General features: G+C 42.8%; 2 long non-coding RNA genes across 3 annotated transcripts in view; both read right to left on the bottom strand.

The window, feature by feature from the left end:
- Positions 1-24,913, bottom strand: part of LOC120401811 — a 115,242-nt gene that overhangs the window by 54,325 nt on the left and 36,004 nt on the right. The gene's annotated exons all lie outside the window — the stretch shown is intronic.
- LOC120401812 lies at positions 11,737-14,594 on the bottom strand. The gene is made up of 4 exons (XR_005596756.1): positions 14,479-14,594; positions 13,219-13,295; positions 12,798-12,894; positions 11,737-12,148 (listed from the first exon to the last, which is right to left on the bottom strand). It is a non-coding gene; the product is annotated as an uncharacterized LOC120401812 (long non-coding RNA).

Here is a 24,913-nt window from a genome sequence, read left to right as displayed (position 1 = left end):
ATTCACAAGAGTGAAATGCCTACAAGTTGCATGGAAAAATTTTAAACACACCATAATAAAGGCTCAAACTAAATGTACATCCCAAATTTAAAAAAAAAAAAAAAACACCCCCAAAATGCCATCATGGCTAACCAGAGTGAAAGAGGTGGTTAGGGACAAAAAGACACACTTTAAAAATTGGAAGTCAAATCCTACTCAGGAAAACAGAAAGGAGCGTAATCTCTGGCAAGTCAAGTGTAAAAGTATAAATATAAGTAAGCAGGCCAAAAAAGAATTTGAAGAGCAGCTAACAAAAGACACAAAAACTAACAGCAATGTTTTTTAAGTACATCAGAAGCATGAAGCCTGCCAAACAATCAGTGAGGTCACTGGATGATCAACATGCTAAAAGAATACTCAGGGAACACAAGGCCAGTGTGGAGAAGCTAAATGAATTCTTTGCACCGATCTTCACTGCAGAGGACGTGAGGGAGATTCCCACAGCTGAGCCATTCTTTTTAGATGACAGATCTGAGGAACTGTCCCAGACTGAGGTGTCAATAGAGGCTTTGGAACCAACTGATAAATTAAACAGTAATAAGTCACCAGGACCAGATGGTATTCACCAAAGAGTTCTGAGGGAACTCAGGTATGACAGTGCAGAACTACTAACTGGTATGTAGCTTATCACTTAAATCACTCTCTGTACCAGATGACTAGAGGATAGCTAATGTAATGCCATTTTTTTAAAAAGGCTCCAGAGGCGATCTTGACAATTACAGGCCAGTAAGCCTAATTTCACTAACAGACAAATTGGTTGAAACTATAGTAAAGAACAGAATTATCAGATACATAAATGAACACAGTATGTTAGAGAAGCGTCAACAAGGCTTTTTTGCAATGGGAAGTCATGCCTCACAAATCTACTAGAATTCTTTGAGGAGGTCAACAAATGTGTACAAGGGTGATCCAATGGATATAGTGTACCTGGACTTTCAGAAAGCATTTGACAAGGCTCTTAAGAAAAGTAAGCAGTCATGGGATAAGAGGGAAAGTCCAGATCTTTTCCTATCTTTTAACCAGATCAGTAACTGGTTAAAAGATAGGAAACAAAGGGTAGGAATAAATGGTCAGTTTTCACAGTGGAGGGAGGTAAATAGGGGGTCCCCCAAGGATCTGGAACCTATGCTGTTCAACATATTCATATATAATCTTGAAAAAGGGGTCAACAGTCAGGTGGCAGTTTGTAGACAATACAAAATCACTCAGGGTAGTTAAGTCAAAAGCAGACTGTGAAGAATTACAAAGGGATTGGGTGATTAAGCAACAAAATGGCAGATGAAATTCAATGTTGATAAATGCAAAGCAATGCAGACTGGAAAACATAATCTAACTATATATACAGAATGAAGGGGTCAAAATTAGCTATTACTACTCAAGAAAGATCTAGTTGTCATTATGAATAGTTTTCTGAAAATATTTGCTCAGTGGGCAGTGGCAGTCAAAAAAAGCTAGCAGAATGTTAGGCAGGGGATAGATAATATGACAGAAAATATCATAATGGCACTATATAAATCCACTGGACACTCACACCTTGAATACTGCATATAATTCTTGTTGAATCATCTCAAAAAAGATAGATTAGAAATGGAAAAAGTAGAGAGAAAGGCAACAAAAATGATTAGGGGTATGGAACAGTTTCCATATGAGAAGAAATTAAAGACACTGGAACTCTTCATCTTAGAAAAGCAAAGTCTAAGGGGAGATATAATAGAGATCTATAAAATCATGAATGACCTAGAGAAAGTCAATACGGAAGCGTTATTTACCCCTTCACATAACACAAGAATCAATGGTCACCCCCATGAAATTAATAGGCAGCAGGTTTAAAACAAATATAAGGAAGTACTTCTCTCAATGCAGAGGTAACCTGTGGAACTCATTGTTACGGGATGTTGTAATGGCCAAAAGTATAAGAAGGTTCAAAAAATAATTCAATACATTCATGGAGAATAGGTCCATCAATGGCTATTAGCCAAGATGGTCAGGGACACAATCCCATGCTCTGGGTGTCCCTAAATCTCTGACTGCCAGACTGGGACTGGACAATAGGGAATGGATCACTTAATAATTGCCTTGTTCTGTTCATTCCCTCTGAAGCATCAGGCACCAGACACTGTCAGAAGAAAGGATACTGTAGTAGATGGACCATTGGTCTGACCCACTATGTACATTCTTATGTTCATATTTTTAAACTCTCCCCTGGAATATATCAGAAGGAACATGGCTGGGAAAACAGCTGATATAGTCTTGGACAAACTGCTGAACCCAATTGTTTATTCTGATTTTCAAGCATGAAGACTAGGGAGAAGGGAGAATACTGTCACCATGTTGGTTTCATTGGCCTTATACACATTTGGTATGCAGCCCTTTATCTGGCACTCATCCAAACAGCTGTTACTTTCAGGAAGACCCTTGCCTAAGAATGCTATTAGAATACTACCCAATTTAGGGCTTTAGACCAAGGACCCTGAACTGAGTGAACTCCTTTCTTTAAATCCTGAGAATCAATAATCTAGAGAATGCTAACTCTCTGATGAGGGCTCTTGGTTGGCAAAGATATTCGCCCCCCCCGGCATCTAAAGACCTCACCCAGTTTAATTACAGACAGGGCACACAACGAGGATTGTTTGAGTTTATCTTTGGGGCACATTTTAATCTGAGGAGGTTAGGATGACCCTTGGACTTTGGTCAGAACCTCTTCTGGTTCAATTTGAGGTTAGTATGACTCCAGTTCTACCTAATATAAATTCTAGCATCCATCTCTTTTTACCATGTCAGAATGTAAGGCATTATTGATATGACTGAGTGTCTCTGGAAAGAAAGAATTAAAATGACAGTGCTGTCTATTAGATTATAAATCCTGCAATAATTCCATTTCTTTGGCTACTGAAATTGACGCCATTTCCATCTGCCCCAACAATCTTAAATATTTATCTTTAGTCAGTTCTTTCTGGCTAAAACATCATCTCTATCTCCATATACTTTTCTACAATACAATATAGAGATCATTTTAATGGAATGTAACACTGTCACATGTTAATTTTCTCCCTTCACTAGAAGATAAAGCACAAAAAGCTTCACCCCTACATATTGCAGCAAACCATGGCTATTTGTTTGCCAAGCAGGTGACATTTTTATTATGGAATCGTTCTATTCCAGTGACTATTTCTCTTATATGAAATTACTATGAATGTAGATGTTGACATTCTTTATGATGGATGTTTGTTTGATGGAGCTGTTTATTCCACCATCCTGTAAAAGCTTACTCTGGCTGTCATGCTAAGGACTTCTTTTAGTGTCACAGAATGATGGGGTGTATAGGCCCAGACAGGGGAACCAAGGGTCTGGGCCCAGAAGGCCCTGCCTAGCCACACCTGCTGGGTATGCCCACAATGGAGGCAGAGCTCAAAAGGGAGCAGCCCAGCTTAGTCAGGGTGGACAGGACAAGGGAGCAGTCCTGTGCTGGTAGCTCCTGCAGAGAGCTGCAAAAGCACCACACTGCCTGGACCAGACCTTGCTGCAGACCACCAAAGGCCCCTGTGGAGATCAGGAATAGGGGGCCGGGATTGAAAAAGAAGAGCCTCCAAATCACTGTAGATGAGAATCCTCCAACTCATGACATTGGAGGGGCCTGAGAACACATTAGGGAGTGACCCAGGGAGCTGGCTTGGTGGCATCCCCCTCCCAGGCTGCATATCTGACCAGCCAGTCATGGGGCCCTGGGATGTAATCCGATGGAGGAAGGAGGGCCTAGGTTCCCCTACTGCCAGCTGTAGACGATTGTCGCTAGGCAACACCGCTGGGGCTCAGACATTGAACTTCCCTGCAAAGTCGCAGATTCTCACTGCTGGGCAGCATTGCCGCAGACTCTTGCTGCTGAGCAGCACTGCCAGGCTCAGACATCAAACCTGCCAACAACTGGTGGAGAACTCAGGCAGAGACCCAGTCCCATTAGAAGGACAACAGGCGTACCGACAAACTGACCCAGGGATGCAGAAAACCTGCTTAAACTGATGGTAAAGAGCCAACAGCAGCAGGTGGCTCAGCAACAGCAGGAACAGGGTCAGTGACTGCAACAGATAGCTGCCCAGCAGCTACTTCAAGAGCCAGCAGCACAGCACCAGAAGCAACAGGAACACCTAATCCAGCACGTAGTGACATTCCTGCAGCCCCAGAGGGCGCCTAATGCCTTGACCCCAGAACCCCCAGGTAATGTATCCTACCACCCCCAATCCTCCCCCACACTTGGCCTGCCCCCTCAGGCATGAGAAAATGGGTCCTGGGGATGACCCAGAAGCCTTCTCGCACACCTTTGAGCAGGTGGCGACCACCGTGTGCTGGCTGCAGGAACACTGGCCACCCTCACCATCCCATATTTGATGGGACCCACCTAAGCTGCCTACAGGGGCCTAGATCCCATAGAGGCACTGGAGTATGTTAAAGTAAAAGCAGCCTTTTTGGGCTACATGGGGACCTCAACCCCAAGACACTCTGCCAATGATTCAGGAAGGAAAAGTATCCACCAGGAGCCCAGCCCTTGGTGGTGGTACAGTGCCTGAAAGAACAACGTTGCCGCCAGCTAGACCCTGAGAAGCAGACCGGAGTTTAAGTAGCAGAGGTGGTTGTGCTGGAGCAGTTCATCCAGATTCTCCCGGCTGGAGCAAGAAAACGGATGAAGCACCATCAACTGGCAGAGGCCATAACCCAGATGGAGAATTTTGTGGCTGCAGAGGGCCCACTCTCTCTGACACCTAGGATCAGAGCATCCAAACTCAGGACACCGATCTTTAGTAGAGGCCAGACTAGGAGGGGAGGCCAAGCGTTGCTGAACCAGTCACTCCTCTTCATGTCACCCCCACCCAAGGGCTGGAGCCCAGCTACCAAGGTGGAGCAGAGAGAGTGCAAGGTCCCCAAGAAGGAAGGTATGTGCCACCAGGAACTCCCACAACCCCAGGAGGAACAAACAACTATGACCCCGAGGGAGAACAGTTTTGAGTGTGGACAGAAAGGACACTTTAGGCAGCCTTTTTGTGGACTGCAGCTATGGCCTGCTCCAATGCTCGCAGATGAAGACAGACAAGATGCTAATCCCAGTAGGGGTCAATGAATCAGAGGTCACAGGTCTCGTAGACTCCAGATGCAGCCAAACAACCACACAAGAAAATGCAGTAGTCTCCCAATGCACTCCCCTCTACCTCCAGTTCATATGTGAAGGATGTATGACCCACCCCATGACAGAACTTCCATTGAAGGTAGGGGACCACATTGAGACTTGCCAGGTAGGGCTATTAGCCATCCTGACCTACACTGTGATGTTAGGGCGAGACGAAATATTTTGGGGAAGTTCTGAAATGGTGGAGCAAAGACTCCCACTCCTCTCCCAGTGGAAATCATACTAGTCCCATAAGCAAGGGGGCAGATCCCCCTAACAGCCAAGTCCTAGGAAAGATGGCCTTCCCGATCCCATTTGGACTATACCAATTTGTGACTATGCGATTCAGCCTCCACAGAGCGACAGCCACCTTTCAGCAGCTGATGGACCCTTGAGAAGGCAAGACTTACAGCAAACCTGGTCAAATGCCTTCTAGGATGGAGAGAAGTGAAGTGACATATCTCTTCTGCACCGTGGGGCACGGCTGGCTTTACCTCCTGGTGGACCAAGTCCAGATGCTGACAGATTGCCCGACACCATCAACCGAAAAGCAGGTTCAACATTTCCTAGGATTGGCCAGCTATTACAGGCAGTTCATGCCCGACTTCGCCATGATAGCCATCCCGCTTACCAACCTGGTGAAAGGCACCAGTCCCAAGGAAGTGCAGTGGATAGAGGCCTGCAGCAGGGCCTTCAAAACCTTTAAGGACTGGCCAACCCAGGGGCCAGTTCTCCTCCACCCAACTTTATGAAGCAATTCATTCTGCAAACAGAAGCCTCAGAAGTGGAACTTGGTTCTGTGCTGGTTCAAAGAGCTCACAGGCAAAGAACATCCGATCCTATATACGAAATCTGTTTCCTTGGGAGGTGAACTATTCAGCAGTTGAGAAAGAGGCCCTGGCATTGAAATGGGCCATAGGCCATTATCTCCTAGGGAACTCCTTCCTACTCATCACAGGCCACACTCCCTCTAGTGGCTAAACTCCACAAAAGACACTAATGCCCGGATCATGAGATGGTACCTTTCCCTATAACTTCCAGGTAGTCAACCTCCCAGGAAAGGCACACAAGAATGATAATTTCTTTTTGGGAGATCATAGAATCATACGACTGGAAGGGACCTGGAGACATCATCTAGACCAGTCCCTGGCATTCATGGCAGGACTAAGTATTCTCTAGACCATCCCTGACAAGTGTTTGTCTAATCTGCTCTTAAAAATCTCCAATGATGGAGACCCCACAACATTCCTAGGCAATTTATGCCAGTGCTTAACCACCCTGAGAGTTAGGAAGCTTTTCCTAATGTCCAATCTAAATGGCCCTTGCTGCAATTTAAGCCCATTGCTTCTTGTCCTATCCTCAGAGGTTAAGGAGAATAATTTTTGTCCCTCCTCCTTGTAACAACCTTTTATGTATTTGAAAACTATTATCATGTCCCCTCTCCGCCTTTTCTTCTCTAGACCAAACAAATCCATTTTTTTTTCCAATCTTCCCTCATAGGTCATGTTTTCTAGACTTTTAATCATTTTTGTTGCTCTTCTCTGAACTTCCTCCAATTTGTCCACATCTTTCCTGAAAAGTGACACCCTGAACTGGACACAATACTCTAGTTAAGGCCTAATCAAAATGGCTTAGAGCAGAAGAATTACTTTTCGTGTCTTGCTTACAACACTACTGCTAATATATCCAAGAATGATGTTTGCTGTTTTTGCAACAGTGTTATACGGTTGACTCATATTTAGCTTGTGATCCATTATGACCCCCAGGCCCAGATCACTTTCTGCAGTACTCCTTCCTAGGCAGTCATTTCCCATTTTGTATGTGTGCAACTGATTGTTCCTTCCTAAGTGGAGTACTCTGCATTGTCCTTATTGAATTTCCTCCTATGGATGGAGGAGAGTGGCAGAAAGAAGGCCTGCCCCTGGGTCTTAGACTGAGGGGGAGGTTATGGGATGGAGTGTATAGGTCCCATACTGGGGAACTAAGGGTTAATAAGCAGCTCTAGACCCAGAAGGCCCTGCTCAGCCGCACCTGTTGGGCATGCTCACAATGGACATAGCTCAAAAGGGGATTATCCAGCTCAGTCAGAGAGGCTGCAGGAGCTCCATATGGCCTGGATCAGACCCTGCTGCAGTACCACCGAAGGCCCATGCGGAGAACAGGAAAGGAGGGTCACAACTGAAGGAGAAGAGCTTTTGGATCATTGTCAGTAAGAACCCACACATGCCCCATGAATTCATACCCTACCCCTATTGTGACTTTGGAGGGGACTGAGAATGTGATAGGAAGCGATTCAGGGAGCAGGCTTGGTGGTGTCCACCCCCGAGGCTGCATATCTGACCAGCCAGTCACAGGGCCCTGGATTAGAACCCAGTGGAGCAGGGAGGGCTCAGTTTCCCCTGCCAACCATAGACTCTTGCCGCTAGGTAATGCTGCTTGGCACAGACATCGAACCCCCCTACACAGATAAGTATCTATATCACAAAACCAACCATCACAATTGTCTTTCTTAATGTAAGAACTCACTACTCACAGACACCCAAGACAACTTTCAAAGAGAGATACGATTGAGGAGAGGATGGTGGCTTATTGAATCAGGATTGGGAGATCATTCCTGGCATAAGTGACCGCATGGAAAAGGTACAGAGAAGAAAATAAACATGGCATCAAGGCTGACATTTGGCACATGACAACTGACACTAAGCCCTGGTCTACACTAAGCTCGGGGGTCGAACTAGGGTACGCGAATTCAGCTACGTGAATAACGTAGCTGAATAACGTAGCTGAATTCGAACTACCCTAGTTCGACTTACTTACCGTCCAGACGCCGCGGAAGCGAACTCCGAGGCTCCAAGGTCGACTCCGGCAACTCCTCCTGCCGCGGTGGAGTACCGGAGTTCGAACTAGCGCTTCCGGGGTTCGAACTATCGCGTCTAGATCAGACGCGATAGTTCGAACTCCGAGCAGTCGAATTCGCCGCGTCGACCGTCCCGGTAAGTGTAAACGTACCCTAAGAGATACTCTTGTGTCTGGACAGGTTAGAGTTACACTGACTGAAGTACATTGGTTGTATAGGGAAGGCTGCACTGATGCTACCGAGGCAATATCTACTCAGCACATGAATAGACCCTTTCAGAACTATGAATTCAGTTTAAAAAATAAATACAATATTTTAATTATAGGTGCAACATACTGATTTGTTCCTAACTGGCTGCAGATTTGTCTTTTTTTAAAACATTTATCAGTAAATGAAAGTAATCTGTCTGGCAATATAAATCAGTTGACAATGACACAATTAGGTCAATTAAAATCCTGTTGACAACAACTGAACTTGTGTCTAAAGCATTTTTTGTCAGTCTGGTTCTTTAGCAAGTGACCAGTGAGTCAGTACAGTTTCTGAGTAGCAGCCGTGTTAGTCTGTATTCGCAAAAAGAACAGGGAGTACTTGTGGCACCTTAAAGACTAACAAATATATTTTAGCATGAGCTTTCGTGAGCTACAGCTCACTGTAGCTCACGAAAGCTCATGCTAAAATAAATTTGTTAGTACAGTTTCTGAGTCCTTGCCTTCCAACTGGGGAAAAGACTCTCTTCTATGAAATCTGCAGAGTTATTTCATGTGATTATCAAGTTTTGCTCTATTCTAACTATGCAGTCTAGGTCCAAGAAAGATTGGATTCTGAGCCTGAATCAACTCTTAACATTCTCCTTTGAAAGATAAATACGCACTCCATAAATTTCTCATTGGTCTAAACAACAGAAACATCTGTTTAGACTCAGGGACAGCTTTTTGGCTGAGTTTACCAATAGGGAGGCTTAGTCAGTATGTACATCAGTTCTCGCCTTGTTGCAAGTAACCAAACATTACTGCTGCAGTCTATATGATGCACTATAGAGAGTAACAAGCAAGGGAAAAAGTAAATTAGACAAACAACCATAAACACTCAAGCAATAAGACCCTTAGAATAATAGTTTTCATATTATTCTGTAGTCCCAGAGTTTTCCATATAGATGAATTTCTGCAGTTTTATTCAATTACTCAGAAAAAAAGAGCAAAGTTTGTGGGTAAAATCAGATCTTATGGGCCAATAGGTTTTGAGTCATCCATTTGTGTCAAGTTAATTCATTTTCCTACACTAGAAAAATGCTTTTCTTTACAAAAAAATAAACACAACCACCACCACCTAATATATATGTCCCCTTTCTTAGCTCTGCTTTTGTTGTGCTACGAGTATAAGGTATTCAAATCTTTCAGTCAATTGATCACAGTTAAGGGTCAAAAGAAGAAATTTTTAACCTTTCCCAGGCAAAACTCCCACTGGAAGAGGAAAAGTGAATTCAAGACCTAAAGAGTCCTTCTGGAGAACATTTTATCCAAATGCCCTTTCTCTAGAAGCAATTAATTTTAACAAACATTTTGCCTAAGTTCTTTAGAATATAGCCTTTAAAGTGCTTGTGTAACTAAACATGAAGGGTGCGTTTTATTTTATTATTATTATTATTACCATAGCATATAGAAGTCCTAGTTATGGATCAAGACCTCATTGCACTAGGTGTGCGCAATCACAGAACAAAAAGATGGTCTCTGCCCCAAGGAGCTTATCATCTAAATATAGGACAATAGACAGATACATACATGATGGTGGAGTATAAGTAAACAATGAAACAACACTGATCATCATGATACTCAATGGTATCAACACACCAGCAGCCTAATCACTGTCAATTTTTAGTAGCCATTGTGGCAAAGGAGAGTTGTGAGGATGGATTTGAAGGATAATGAGGTAGCCTTGCCAATGTTTATGGGGAGCTCCTCCCAAGTGTGAGGGGCAGCATGGGAGAAAGCACAAAGGTGCTTATTTGAAAGTTTAACAAGTGGATGATAGAGGCTGGCATTGTGGGCCAATTAGAGGTGAGCATTTACTGCTCGATAGCAAATGAAAGAATATAGCAAGGGTGGGAAATGTCAGTGAAGGGCCTTAAAAGTGAAAACAAGCAGCATATTTGTTTGATGCAGAAGAGACGTGGAAGCCAGTGGAGGGATCTAAAGAGAGGGTGGTTGACAAGGTCAAAGCTACAGGCTAGAAACTTGATCTTTGCATCAGCATTCTGAATGGATATGAGTATGGCAAGATTGCATTTGTCAATGCCAGGGAGAAGGACATTGAGGTAATCAAGAAGCTAGAGCATGGACAAGAGTTTTAGCTGTGTGGATGGATAGGAAAGGCTATATCTTAGAGATGTTATGCAGAAAGAATCGGCAGGAATTAGATATAGCCCAGACATAAGAACCTAGAGGAAGGTCCAAACGAATCTGAGGCCAAGTTAACAGGCCTGAGTAACAGGCAGGATGATGGTGTTATCTACAGTGATCAAGAAAGGAGTCAGCAGGGAAGGCTTGGATGGGAATGGAGGTTAGGAGCTCTGTTTTGCCATGTGGATCTTGAGCTGACAGCTGGACATCCAAGAGGAGATGTCAGAGAGACAGGACAAGATTTTAGTATGGACAAAAGGAGACAGGCCTGGAGTCAAGAGGTAGATCTGTGAGCTGTCATCATAGAGAGGGTAGCTGAATTTGTATTTGTGGATGAGATTACCCAGAGATAAGGTGTAGGAGGCAGAGAAAAGGGAACCAAGGGCAAAACCCTAGGGAACTCCCACAGAAAGTTGGAAGGCACATGAGGCAGATCTTCTGAAGGACATGCTGAATGAGCAATTAGAGAGGTAAAAGGAGAACCAAGAGAGGACAAAATTTAAAGAAGAACATAGTCAACTGCATCAAAGGCGGTGGACAGATCAATGAGGATGAGGATGGAATACTGGTTATGAGCTTTGGCTAGGAAGAGGCTATTAGAGACTTTGGCAAGAGTGGTTTCAGTTGAGTGCAAGGAGAAGAAGTCAGACTGGAAAGGAACTATAGACAGAGATTGTAGACTTAGAAGCACAAGTCCCATTTTCACAATATACAGAATAAGAACATTTTCAATTCAGGTGGGATCAGGGCCGGCTCCAGAACCCAGCGTGCCAAGCGCGCGCTTGGGGCGGCATTTTGCCGGCAGGGTGGCAGGCAGCTCTGGCGGACCTCCCGCAGGCATGACTGCGGAGGGTCCGCTGGTCCTGCGGCTCCGGTGGACCTCCCGCAGGCATGACTGCAGATGCTTCACCAGAGCCGCGGGACCACCGCACCCTCCGCAGGCACGTCTGCAAGAGGTCCCCCAGAGCCGTGGGACCGGCTTCTGGCAGCGCGCCCCCCGCGGCGTGCCGCCCTACTTGGGGCGGCCAAATTCCTAGAGCCGCCCCTGGGTGGGATAAGGCAAAAGCTAAATATTAATAAAAATCCCAGTAAATTTACTGCACATTTAATATTAAAGAACATAATGAAAACTGAAAACAATAAGTTTTGTTTTGTTAATGACTCATTGACTGATATGGGATGCAAGAGCCAATTCAGATTACATGTTTTGACAATGATTTTATAAGTGCAGAATGGAAAACAATGGGACAGTAGGAAACATGTTTGATATGATCTTCATAAATTTTGTCAAGCAACTCCATCAGCTCTAATAATTCTCTCATGACCTTGGATAAGCCCAGTTTCTGACAGGGGTGTACATTTTTAATATGGAATGTCTCTAAAGGTCTGCCCTGGTGAGGTGTTAATCATCTGCTGGAAGGTAATGAAATGCCTTCAACTCCTACACATTTTATTGGCAGTTAAGGAACTGGTCAACACTTTGCAGCATCTGGTTCTAAATGTATAAATCAAAAGTGCAAATTTAAGTAGCCTGGAGAAATACTAGTTTTTCGCATTGGGCATATCAATATGATATAGAAAAATATATAAGAAAATTAGTAAGAAAGCATTTACAATGTATTAATTAAGATCCACACACTATCCTCGGACATGCACTTTTGCTTTCCATTGATGAGTGTCCCACAGGCATAGTATTTTATCCTGAAAAAAAATCACATAAGGTCAATATTTAACTGAGGGAAGAAATTATATTTTCTAGCCCGATGACCACAATGAAGAATGAGGGCCAAGATATCAGACACTGGGCACCAAATCAGTGTACATTGGAGTGTGGCTTCCTCACACATTTTCTAACTGCATATTTTTCATTTTGGAAAAGTTAACGCTGTGGTTCATATATTTAAATCAAATCCTGCCACCACAGTTGAAAGCACAAGAAACACATGAGATTGATCTTCCTGCTTCCCATCACTGTGGGAGAGGAAGTTCTGGAATTCACTCCGCTCCACACACTCAACATTTAGATAGAAATTGCATAAATTTGTCAACCTCCAGCTAGGGAGGCACTAACTGGAAGGGGTTGTAACACATTTATTTATTTATTATAATTATGGATTCTGGGTTAAGCAAAAGGTGTGGGCCTTTAAACAGGGTGGCCTGAGCTGAGGTTTTGTTGCTATGCTAACTGGCTGGTGGGTGAACCTTTCTGACTGCAGTGTGGCACTCAGAAAAATTAGTATTGATTTTTTTGCTAATTGTTCTCAGCTCAACCACAACTCATGTATAGACTTTTTTTTTTACATTTTGTCATAACAAAAGGATAAATACATTTTTTAAGAAAAAAATCCACCTTTTTTAAAGGGATTTGCATTCTTCTTTGTTTCTTTAATCAGGGTGTTGATCTTTTGCATACAGTACAAGAACATGTAGTGAAATATGGCACATCACTGTTCAGAAAACATGGTCCAATAGTGGAAGAACATTAGTATTGTCATGCTGCCATTTTGTCCAGTTAAGTCAGAGTGGAGGAGCCTATAGTACCACTTAGCCTACAAGCAACATTAAGAAGCTGGCATAATGAAGAGAAAAGTCAGGTATGACCTCATATAAAAGCCATCCAATTTTATACTCCCCTACTTGTCTATTGACTCCATGCACCTTTAATCACTGTGCTATTTTCACTGACCTCATAAGAACCTCTAAATCTTTTGAGTCTTGTTGTCACTAATGGAAATCCCAAAGTAATGGAAAACCTAAAAGTGTTACTGTACCTTTAACTTTTCTCCTTGGAGCTGGCTTGGTTCTCTTACTGCCATTAGTCCATATCATCAGTGCAACTTTCCAATCACTACAACAAGCAAAACTATGTAATGAAGATGAATTGCCTCTGCAGGTCATTGAAAATAGAGAAGTGCCAAACTGTCTTCCCTTCACCTCATTCTTTTGTGCCAGAAATATTAAATTGGATATTCAATTAGTTAAGTACCCTGGACTTTTTTGTTTAGGTTAATGAGTATATTTTGTGGTAAAGTAACACCTTAATTAAATGAGCCATCTGCATCATTTTCTGGACAGACTTACTTGTCCTATATATATATCCAAAGCCTTCTTAAAGAAGTGATTCTTCCACCCCATAGTCATGTTAAGTGCTACCATATAAGTAGTCACATTACTTCAATGGGTTTATTCCCATAATAAGATACTAGTCACCATGAGCAGGGGTGACAAATTGGGTCTCATTTTGGGAAGCAAAGCTTAGGCCAGGGATCAGCAACCTTTGGCCTGTGGCCCGCCACGGTAAGCACTCTGGCAGGCCGGGCCAGTTTGTTTACCTGCTGTGTCCACAGGTTCGGCCAATCACGGCTCCCACTGGCTGTGGTTTGCCGCTCCAGGCCAATGGAGGCTGCGGGAAGCGGTTTGGGCCGAGGGATGTGCTGACCGCCGCTTCCCGCTGCTCCCATTGGCCCGGAGTGGCGAACCATAGCCAGTGGGAGCCGCAATCAGCCGAACCTGCAGATGCAGCAGGTAAACAAACCGGCCCGGCACACTTGGGTGCTTGCCCTGGCGGGTCATGTGCCAAAGGTTGCCGATCCCTGGCTTAGGCTATGTCTACACTACCACGATAAGTCAACCTATGCTATGCAACTCCAGCTACGTGAATAACATATCTGGAGTCAACGTACATTAGGTCAAGTTACCGCGGGGCTCTACACCACAAGGGTCTATGGAAGAAACTCTCCCATCAATTTATCTTACTCTTCTCATCGGGGATAGAGTATAGGGATTAACTGGAGAGCGATTTGCTGTCAATTTAGTGGGTTTTCACTAGACCCACTAAATTGACCACTGGTGGATCAATCTCACAGCATGGATCCCGGCTGTAGTGTAGATGTAACCTTACTCTACTTTCAAAAATTCTGCTACCAGCACTAAACTTACAATGAACAGTGATTTCTCCATTTAATTTGATCATTATCTTAAATCTACCATATGAGTTGCAGCATTTACATTAAAATACAGAATTCTCAAACCTCCAGTTATGTGGACAGTTAATCCTCTTGGAATCTTTATGTCCACAAGCAGAGACGTCAGAGAAGCACGTGTTGGCTTTAATATGCAGTTATTTCTTCCACATGCAGAATCCTCTCTTCCAAAAGTAATCTTTTGGGAGACCAAATGAGATCAGGCTCACACACTTCTGATTTTACAACTCCAATTTGCCTTTCATCCTGATTTAATGACAGCCTCATAGACATTAGGCCCACATTGGCATATTCGCCACACCCAACTGGTGGGGTTGGGCAAAAACTTTGTAACAAGTTAGTGAATTAATTTTAATGAACTCTTTGAGAAGTGTATATGGGATTACTAGTTTTCTTGTGTTTAACCAGTATTATTGCCAAATAATTCCTAGTCTTTTTTGTGAGGAAAACCTTGCAACGATTTGACCTGTTCTCATTGGAAAGATAGGTCACATGGTATGTTTGTGCTCCCTGACTGAGGGAACATGTTCTTAGTTTCCCACTGGGAATTCTCAATCACAGATTCAACATTTAATTTCTAAAACTGCAATATTTATCTCACATTTCTTGCATCTGTGAATGTTCCTGCCTGTAAATTTGCTTTTGGCAAATACACAAGAGAGGAAAACAGACAAAGTAAATTTGTTTAAAAATGTGAGAAAATATTCATGGATTTTTTTTCCCCCTCTATCCTCCCACCTCAGTTTTTAACCAACTGATACAAAATCCTTTTTCCTGCTTTTCACATCTGACTCTGAATTATTCAGATATGGTAATACAATGTCTGATTGGTATTGTGCCATTTAATACAATGGAGACTGCCAGATCACTTTTTGTGCTTCAGAAAGCTTGAGAAGGAAGAATAGTTTTGTCTTCCCATATGTGTCATATAGTTAAATCAGCAAGTGATCTCCTATAGAGAGGTCGCCTTTCTCTCTGCTCCCCAGAGCTGCAGCTGCAAATGGCAAGGCTACCAAAGAGTGTACATAGCAGAGAACTTTCAGCTGTAGAATTTCCTCTTACTGTGGTTCCACCTCTGCCTGAATCTTGTCTGCTTTACAAAATAATGCACAACTCATCTTAGTTCTGGCTTTCCATTAATAGTGCTGTGGCATTCTCCTGGAAACTTTCTTCAGGACATCTAATCTATTTTTGCCTTAAAATGGGGAGGAAAGTCTTTTTCTTCATATCCCAATCTCTGTGAAAGAGGTTTTTTATTTCTGACTTATGCAAAGGGAGCCCAGATATTAGGGTGCTTAACATATCAGAAATGGAGACAAAATTAAGGTTATTTTTATTGTATAACATAGCTTGTAAAAACTGAATTAGTCAAGTTTTCAGTATTCAAGTAAGTCCTGTTCTAAACCCACGGAAGTCTCATTTCTCTTTCCTTTTGGATCCATTTTTTTCTGCCATGTACCTGTGATGATATAAAAACTATTAATGAGAGGTTTTTGTTAAGAAGATGAAAGAATTATAACTTTATTCACTGCAGCCATACTCTGATATACATTTGTAACGGCATTGTCCACTAAATGGCCTTACAATGATGAGTTGTAAAGTATGTTCAGAATTTCATGTTGCCCTAACATTCTTCTTTTGCTTTAAATTAGCCTAATCAAGATCTGCTGCCATTCTTCTGAGATCCAAAATTGATTAGAATTAATTTGGGCCAAGAAGCTATTTCAAGTGCTTTGCTTATGTCCACCTACACAGCCATTGGAAAAGCTTTTGTCAATATTAAGAATGCAGTTTGACCTCATCTTTCTATATTCATTCTGTTGGATATTCTGGGATGTTACAGATTAATCCAGCACTCTTATGAGCAAGAAGACAACAGCAGCTTCAGGAGAGAAAAAAAAACAAATCCTGCAGCATTTCAGATATTTTCTGTTTCAGACCTATATCAAAAAGTTCTTCCAACACTTCAATTCAACTTCCAAGGAACTGAGGGTCATACCATTTACACAAAGCTGCTTAAAACAGAACGATTTTCTACTATAAGGGTTGCCCCAATGGGATAGCATCATGCTACCAAATGAGGGACAACTTCAATATCTGAACTCATTTCCTCTGTTCTTGAATGGGAGAGAGTACTATATTACTAGTTAGTGATTCTGAGTGTTGATTCAAGAGTAGCATTAACAGACTGGAAGAGCTATCAGCCCAATATGGGTGGGCCTGGCTGGATACTGGGACTTGGACTTAGCAAAAATAGTGGAATTTCATATGGCTCTGAGAGGGTGCATGCTCAGCATAGAACTGGTGACAGAATAATCAGAAATAGAGTAAGAAAAGCCCTATTAGGCCAGGCAGTCCATCCCAAGCCACTGAAAGTTTTCTCCCAAAGAGGCATTTTCTAATGCTTTGTCCCATCTAGTTGTGTATGTCTACAGAGATAGGGATGTCATCACTTCTATTAGCAGACAATTCCACACTTCCATAAGTAGAATTTACTATCAGGAAAGTTTTCCTAACGTTTCATCTATATTTTCCCTTTCCTAATCTTAGCCTATTGCTCCTAGTTCTGTTCCATAGTAACGGACCAACACCTTCCTTAGTTTTTACATGCTTCAAATACCTGTAGAGGTTTATCTTACTCACCTTTGTCACTCAAATTCACAAAGCCGTACATATTTAGCTTTCTTAAGTCTTCCTCACAAATCAATCCCTCAGTTTTGTTGTTCCTCTCAGAACTCTCTCCAGTTTGCATATATCTTTTTGGCAATGAGGTGCACAGAACTGGATCATCACTTCCCTATTCAGAGACGCGGTAACTCTGTGTATACAGCCTCTAATCACATTGGCTTCTTTAGAGCTAGATCACATTGCAAATTCATATCCAATGTGCTGTCCTCTATCCCCCTGGGTCTCTTTTGGCATTACTGCTTTCCAGGTTTCTCCTTCACACTGTATATCTGTGTTTAAGTTAATTTTCCCCTGGAGCATTCCAGCTGCATTTTTCCAAATTGAATCTAATTTTGTTGTTTCCTGCTCACATTTCTAACCTCTCCATGTTCCTTATTATTTCTCTGGCCTCATTGTTGTTCATTTACAGCACCTCCCAGTTTAGTATTATCTGGGAATGCCATTAACATGTTTTTACCCATTCTTCTTCCGCTCACTAATGAAAATGATAAATGAGAAGAGACCTCCAGATACTGTCCCAACACAACATTTGGCTCTTTAACACTCATGTTTCTTTGCAACTTGTTTGCAATCCATGTGACTGAGCTCACATCCAAGCCAACTTGATTCCATTTTGTAAGTAACATTTCACCAGACTTGGTTCTCAAATCAAAATATACTCCGTCCCCTGTACTTCCTGCATCTTTACATAGGCTTCTTAAACTTTCAACTGTTCAAATATCTCTGGTTGAAAAATAATAAATGATCATTGATGAGCAGCAAAAAGGGTGCTTGGCATTGTACAGACCACCAGTATAAAGACAGTCCCAACTTTTGGTAAATTATCGTCCAAAAGAGACACAGATAAGGAAGCCCACATTCTAGGAAACTCACAAAAAGCAATTGTATAGAGTTCTTTGGTTTTGGTTACTTAATCTTACTTTCTTTGGGGTGCACAAGACATTTGATGTGGGTTAATGTTTGTGAGCACCTCAGAAGAAGCAAGTCTTTAGAAAGGATCTGAGCAATGAGAGGGTAGGAACCTGGCTTTTGATGGGAAATCCTTTCCATACAGTGTGAAAAAAAAAACATCAGAGAGAGAGAGAAGGAAATTAAAGGAGCAACAAGACTGAAAGCCATATGTGAAAGCCATATGGTAAGAAATTGAATATGAGATGAGGACTGGCACAGGGCTGTGCAACGCCTTGAAGAGGAGGATGAGAAATTTAAACTCGACGCAGTGGGCAAGGGAAAAGCAGTGAAGGGATTCAAAGAGGAGTGGTGCTGCCTGATAACCAGGCAAGGGAGATGATTTTAGCAGCTATATTTTGGATGAAGTGGAAGGAAGCAGTGTGGTGTCAGAGATCCCGGAGAAGGAGGTGATGGCAGCAGGATGGAAGATGACTAGGCCTGGGAGAAAGGGAGAAAAGGCTGGTTTTCAAAATGAAAGGGAGGAAGTTTTGGAGACAGCTTTCATGTACAGAGGGAAGGGTAGTAGAGTTGAAGATGACCCAGTGGCTGCAAGCCTGCGTGACAGTGAGGATGGTGGTGTTGCCAAAGGCCATACAGACAGGAGGAAATGCAAGTGGAACTATAGCAGTTGAGTCATGTCTCAGTTTAGATTAAGCTGGTGGTGGAGCCATTGAAGGCAGTCTGTTAGATATTCAGCATGAGAAACATGAGGAAAATTGATGTGTGTGTTATCAGAAAAAGAAGTGATATCTGAAGATTTGAAAGGGACAAGGTGTAGAGGGAAAAGAGAAGAGATCAGGGACAGAGTCCTGTCAGACTTGCACAGAGTTGAGTTGAGAAGTGGAAAAGGGCCACCAAAGAAGACACTAAAAAAGCCATCAAAGACAAGAGAATTCAGAAGGGATATGAAAGTCAATGGAGGACAAGAATACAAGGGGGTAAGAGTGATCAACAGTATCAAAGGATGGAGAAATAAAGAAGGAGGAAGGCAGAGTAGAATGTTTTGCCACATAAAAGTTTCTGAAGACCTTAGTGTGTGTATTTTCAATGGAGTGGAGTGATCAGAAGTCAGACTTGAGTGGATCCAGGAGTGAGAGAGGAGAGAGAATCAAAGCAAGGGCATAAATGGCCCACTCCTAGATTTCAGATCTATTCACATAGATTGCAACTTAACATTCACAGGAAGTGGACAGGGATTATGCTGAATCTCAAAAAGGGGAGTAGTAGTGTGCATAATTGATTCCTTACATGCAAAGGTCTCAAGTAGACATTCTGGCTCCCTGAATGCTTCCCCTGGGCAGCATAGCTTCACCCCAACCCAAATGTAAGGCTGTGCCCTAAAAGCACAATGAAATTTCTAGTGTTTGGACTAGGAATGGAGAAGTTATCACCTCTGTCATTTGGGACACCGTTAAGAGTTGCTTATATTTAAGTAAAATACTTTTTGTTAATTTACTCAACTGCTTACCCTCAAAAGAAACAGAGTCAGGGGACATCAGTAGGACGTCAGAGAAGTTTATCATATTATCTCCTGTTATTCTTACAGATAAATTTTACTATAGATAATTAAAGGGTTGGGGAGGTAGTCACTACATCACAGTTGCAATAAATGAGAAAACTGGCAGTTAGTATTCAAGTAGCAGATACAAATGCTGTGTATGTGAACATATGAGAAGAAGGACATTATCTCAAAGGGAAAACATTTTCCAGTAGGGTCTGCTTACCATTGCTAAGAAAGTGTGGATTGAGCTGACAGGAGGAAATGGAGAAAAATCAAAAAAGTCACAGGAAACTGTTAGAGATCTCCAGGGCAGGAATAGGAAGCAGAACAGGAAGCATTATGCATAAAAAGGGAGACTTGTAAAAAGACCAGGACATTGATTATGGGATTTCAATTATGTTGACATTTACTTGAACACAAATGACAAAAGTATGTTCTCAACACACACAAGACTCTTGCCATACAGTTTCCTGTTAGGGCAACCTAAACCTCTTAAAAACTACAGGGTCCTAGATACTGCAGCAACTGGAACATTACAAATGCCATAGACTGATGGCTTTAGTGTACATGAATCTGTAAACTGGGCATGGTTATCATATTGAACAATAGGACAACATTACTCAGCAGCACCTACGAGTCCCTTCTCAACATACTACTTTGGATATTCTGCACTCAATAGTTCTCTGTAATAAAATAAATAATAAATAATAATAATAATAATAGTGGTAAGCCATGTTTAGTGCCCCCACAAACCCAGACCCTCTATGGTGCCAGGAAACCACACCCTCCAGCCCCAGTAATGGGGTCATGGCTGGATATAACCTGGAGAGCAAGCTCCCCAACCGATCCCTCACAGTTCTTCTGTAATACTGCATGAAAGGGCAGTCATACAATTCATATTGCCTACCAATACTGGGTAAGGGGCAATCCTCAACTGGCAGACAGACTGACAGATACATCTGTGGCACGTCAGCATAACCAGATAAACCATTGGCTATTAAGCATTTTCCTCATTATTAATGTTGCCAGTGTGTTATTTAAATTAGCTTGGATCATAGGGCCAGGTACTCAGGTGGTGTAAATTGGCATAGTTCCACTAAAGTCAATGGAGCAGTTCACCCCAGCTAGGATCTGCCTCATAATTCCATGTGAATTGAATACTGGCCAAAAAGAGAATAAACAGCAATGTACCCATGTTCCTTTGGGGAGGAACATAGAAGGGTATTGTGAAACTGGCAGACCAAGTACCAGGGGTTGTTAAAGAGAGCAAATAGGACAAAAATATGTAAGGGATTAGAACTATGGATGAAAAAAAAAGGAGATTCATTTTGGAATAATGCAAACTAACACCATCTGGGGAGGAACAAAGATACACAGCGTAAAATACAAACTAGGGAAGCAGCAATACTGAGAGAGGCCTGGCAGTGACAGTCAGTTAGAGATGGCAGTAAAAACAGTTAATGTAATTTTTGACTGCATACAAAGGCATCGTATGTCACAGGACAAGGAGATAACATGTCTACCTCTATGGGTCTGGTGCAGCGCCGCTGAAGTCAATAGAAAGACAGTCAGTGATGAGCTGCCAAAATCTTAACAAATGGTTCCCCATAAAAAGTTCAGATTTAAGGGGCCGGGGGGAGACATACCCGTGGGGCCGGGGGCCCCTGCAGGGCCTGGGGCAAATTGCCCCACTTGCCCCCCCGGCAACCCTAGAGCTTGCAGCCCCCTCCCCCCTTACCTTGCCGGCAGCTCAAAGCAGCAGGACGACTCAGGAGCTCAGCTAAGCTGCCCAGCTGCTGGCCATGCTGCAGCTCGTGGGACTGGCCTTGGAGCTTGCAGCCCCCTTACCTTGCTGGCAGCCCAGAGCTCAGCTGAGCTGCCCAGCTGCTGGCCATGCTGCGGCTCTTCGGGATGGGGGAAGCGGGGGAGGGCCCGGGGGAGACATCCTCGTGGGGCCAGGGGCCCCTGAAGGGCCCAGGCCAATTGCCCCACTTGCCCCCTCCCCTCCTCTCTGGCCAGCCCTGGAGCTTGCAGCAGGACCCCCCACACACACCTTGCCGGGCCTCTCAAAAAGCGGCAGCAGGATGACTCCAGAGCTCAGCTGAGCTGCCCAGCTGATGCCGGCGGCTGGCCATGCTGCAGCTGGGGGGAAGCAGGGGAAGGGCCGGGGGAGCCTCAGCCTCTCCAGCTGGGAATCCTGGGAGCAACAGGATGGTCCGGCCCACGGACCGGAGTTCTTTGCCCACTCCCTGGCCCTTTAACAACCGGTTCTCCACGGAGGTCTAATTTTAGCAACCGGTTCTTGGGAACCTGTGGGAACCAGCTCCAGCTCACCACTGGAAAGACTTCTATGAACTTCAATGGGCATTGGTTTTTGAGTCCTAGATAGGCTTTGGGGCAACTACATCTACAATATGGTAGCGAATTCTGGGCATCTCATTACCAAAAGGATATTGGCAAACTGGGGAGAAGTTCAGAGAAGAGCAACTAAACTAACAATAGAGATGAAGAGGTTCTTTTATGTAAAGAAAAAGTTAATGCACTATTTGGCTGAAAGATGACTAAGGAGGGATCATGATAACAGTCTACAAATGTTCGCAAGATGGAAACTCCAAGGATGAAGGGAAACTTGGATGGGATAGAATTAAGGGACTCATCAACTCCTGATGCTGGAAAACTCATAGGAGAGCTGTTGGAAGAGGAAAAGTTGATGAAAGGGGAGATTCCCCTTATGGATCTTTTCCAGAGAGAGAGAGAATGCACTGAAAAGAGAAGTTGTCTACCATGCAACCCTGCTGCCCCAACCCTGTGGCTCTCGCAAGATCTATAGGGTAAGGGAAGATGAAAAGAGTGAAGGCCATGGCCAGCTGCCTGGACACTCCATACCTCTGTCCTGAGTTTACTTCTGCCTCTGTAACTTTACCCCACTCCCTGGCTAGAGCTACACTGCCAGAGTTTTCCTCTGCTGACCACTGTCCAAAATACCCACTTCTCTCATAAAGGAGGGCTCTAATGTAAGTTTGGAGCCTTGGAAAAGGAGACCACCTGGGGCTATAGGACTTTCTTGGCTTATCTGTCTCTGAGTACCAGGGAAAAGCGTGCCCCTTTACTCTCCCATCTGTCTGTGGAAGGTCACAGAGTTCTGCATCTGCATATCTTTGAAAACATAACTCCAATCTGTTTATTCATTGATTTGCACTGTGTTGATTAGTTACATAAATTATCCATTCAGGAAACAGAAGTCATGTCATATGACAACTAACACAGTGCAAATTTTGATGTTTGAACATTTGCAACAAACCTTGGCATGCTATTCATATTGGGGAAAAAATAAGAAATTAATGAATAACTTCACTGCATTAATAAATTAGAGAACCTTGTGATCTGCTTATGAAATAGAAAAAAAGAGTAAAAACTCAACAAGTCAGTTATAAATTATTCACTCAACATCATTCACAATCTATTACTGACTCTGTTAACAGTGCTTAGTAGTGTCAATCAGAGGGCATCAGCAAAGGGCTGATGAGAACACATATCTTGTGTGACATGCAACAGAAAAAACACACCTCCTTCTCATTATTATTTATATTCATGCAAAAGTGCTTTTCATTTAAGAGTTTCAATAGGCCACTCCAGATAATGCTCATTTCTATGGGGGCAGAGGGTGAGAAGAAGCTGTATACATTATAATAAGATCTGTCTGTGTTCTTTTATCACTCCATTTCATCATGGTATCTGAGCACCTGAAATGCTTGATTCCTACACTAATACTTGTTCCCTTTCGTAGAATACTCCCCTCACGACTCTGTTCTACAGAGCACTGCTTACCTTTTCTTTGCAGCAAGTAGCTCCCCTCCTCTCATCTGAGCTCCCAATAAAAAAAAGAGCTTGAGAACTTGTTTAAAGCAATCTTGTGTTAATTTAAAATGCAGTGCTTGCATCTAGGGAATGTGCACTGCCCAATCCTATACTCCCTATAGAACTCCTTCCTAACTTGCCTCAGATCCGATTACATTAGAACACCGGTTTGTCTTTACAGAAGAGATTGGAGAATGGTTTCTGAATTAACTGCGTCAGCCTGCTATCTACTGCAGAGCAAATGAAACTGGTTGGTGCAAACAGGCATTGTGCAAAAAAAAAAGCAGGCGCATGAGAGTTATGGATTCAGAATTGTATTCACAGACATACTGCGAGTCTCCAGATACTTAAATTTGTTCCTTGTACTTTTGCCACATGATTACTTTGCAGTGCTGATTCTGCTGTTTTTGGTAACTAATACATTCCAGTCACTTTTCAGTGATAAATAAAATAATTTCAAATGTGTCATTAAAAATGCCTTTCCATAATCTTATCATCTCAAAGATCAAGCTTCCTTGTTAGCATTAGAAATGGTACCTTTACCAGTTTGATTCTACCCTCAGGACTCAAGATTATTTCATAGTAAGAAATTTGATCTAATGTCCTTGACAACTTTACCATTATCAAGTTAAAAAGACAGTAGTGTTGCAGACCCTCAAACAATTAGTAAATTAAAATACACTCTTACTGCTCTAAACAGACAAGCTTTAGCTTTTTGTGTCTCTCTCCAAATACAGATTGACTTTTAGCTTGTGAATTTACTATCTCTTGCATACAGGCCTCATCATTTCCCTCTTACAGGCCTACTGCCACATGACTCAGAACCTTGATGATGGTGCAGTTTATCCCACCTACAGTGTGTTCTCACTTCATTGAAAGACTCACTCATTATTTCCATAACATCTGTTTATAGGTCAGAGCTTGCTACATTTTAAAATGAGACCAAAAAGGAAAATCCTTGATTGTGAGCACAGGTGCTGCTTAAAACTCTCTAATATAGGCTGCTCATTGCTAGCTTGTGGTGTCATTTGTGCTGAAAGATTGCTCATGTTTTGCCAAATGATGTATACCTTGAATAAAGAGAGAGGGTTTTTATAGGTTAAACATCCCTATGAATTTATTTTAATTCTCGGTTGGGTGAGGGAAGAGGGGGGTTTCAGTCTTTGTTTTATAATGCCATTTAACCACAAAATGCCAAAATCCCACAACTGTTTTTGTCTTCCTTTCCACAAATTCTGAACTTACCAGCAAACACCAGGTAAGTTTTTGCACTTTCCTTCTTTCTTGTTTTTCCCTGTTTATACATTCAGCTGTATGTTCTATCTGTAATTTCTCTTTTCCTTTATTTGGGGTGTGGATGTAAATCAGGAAAAATGGTAATAGGAGGCAACTCTTCCTTTGAAAGAATAGCTGGTAGACAAGCCAATTGATGGATGGAAAGTACCTGCACAGGGGCTATTTTCTCAGGTCTACTGACCAGGGTCT

This window comes from Mauremys reevesii, linkage group 3, assembly GCF_016161935.1.
Source record: "Mauremys reevesii isolate NIE-2019 linkage group 3, ASM1616193v1, whole genome shotgun sequence".
In the NCBI taxonomy this organism is placed as follows: domain Eukaryota; kingdom Metazoa; phylum Chordata; order Testudines; family Geoemydidae; genus Mauremys; species Mauremys reevesii.
This window is presented reverse-complemented; position numbering and strand designations above follow the sequence as displayed.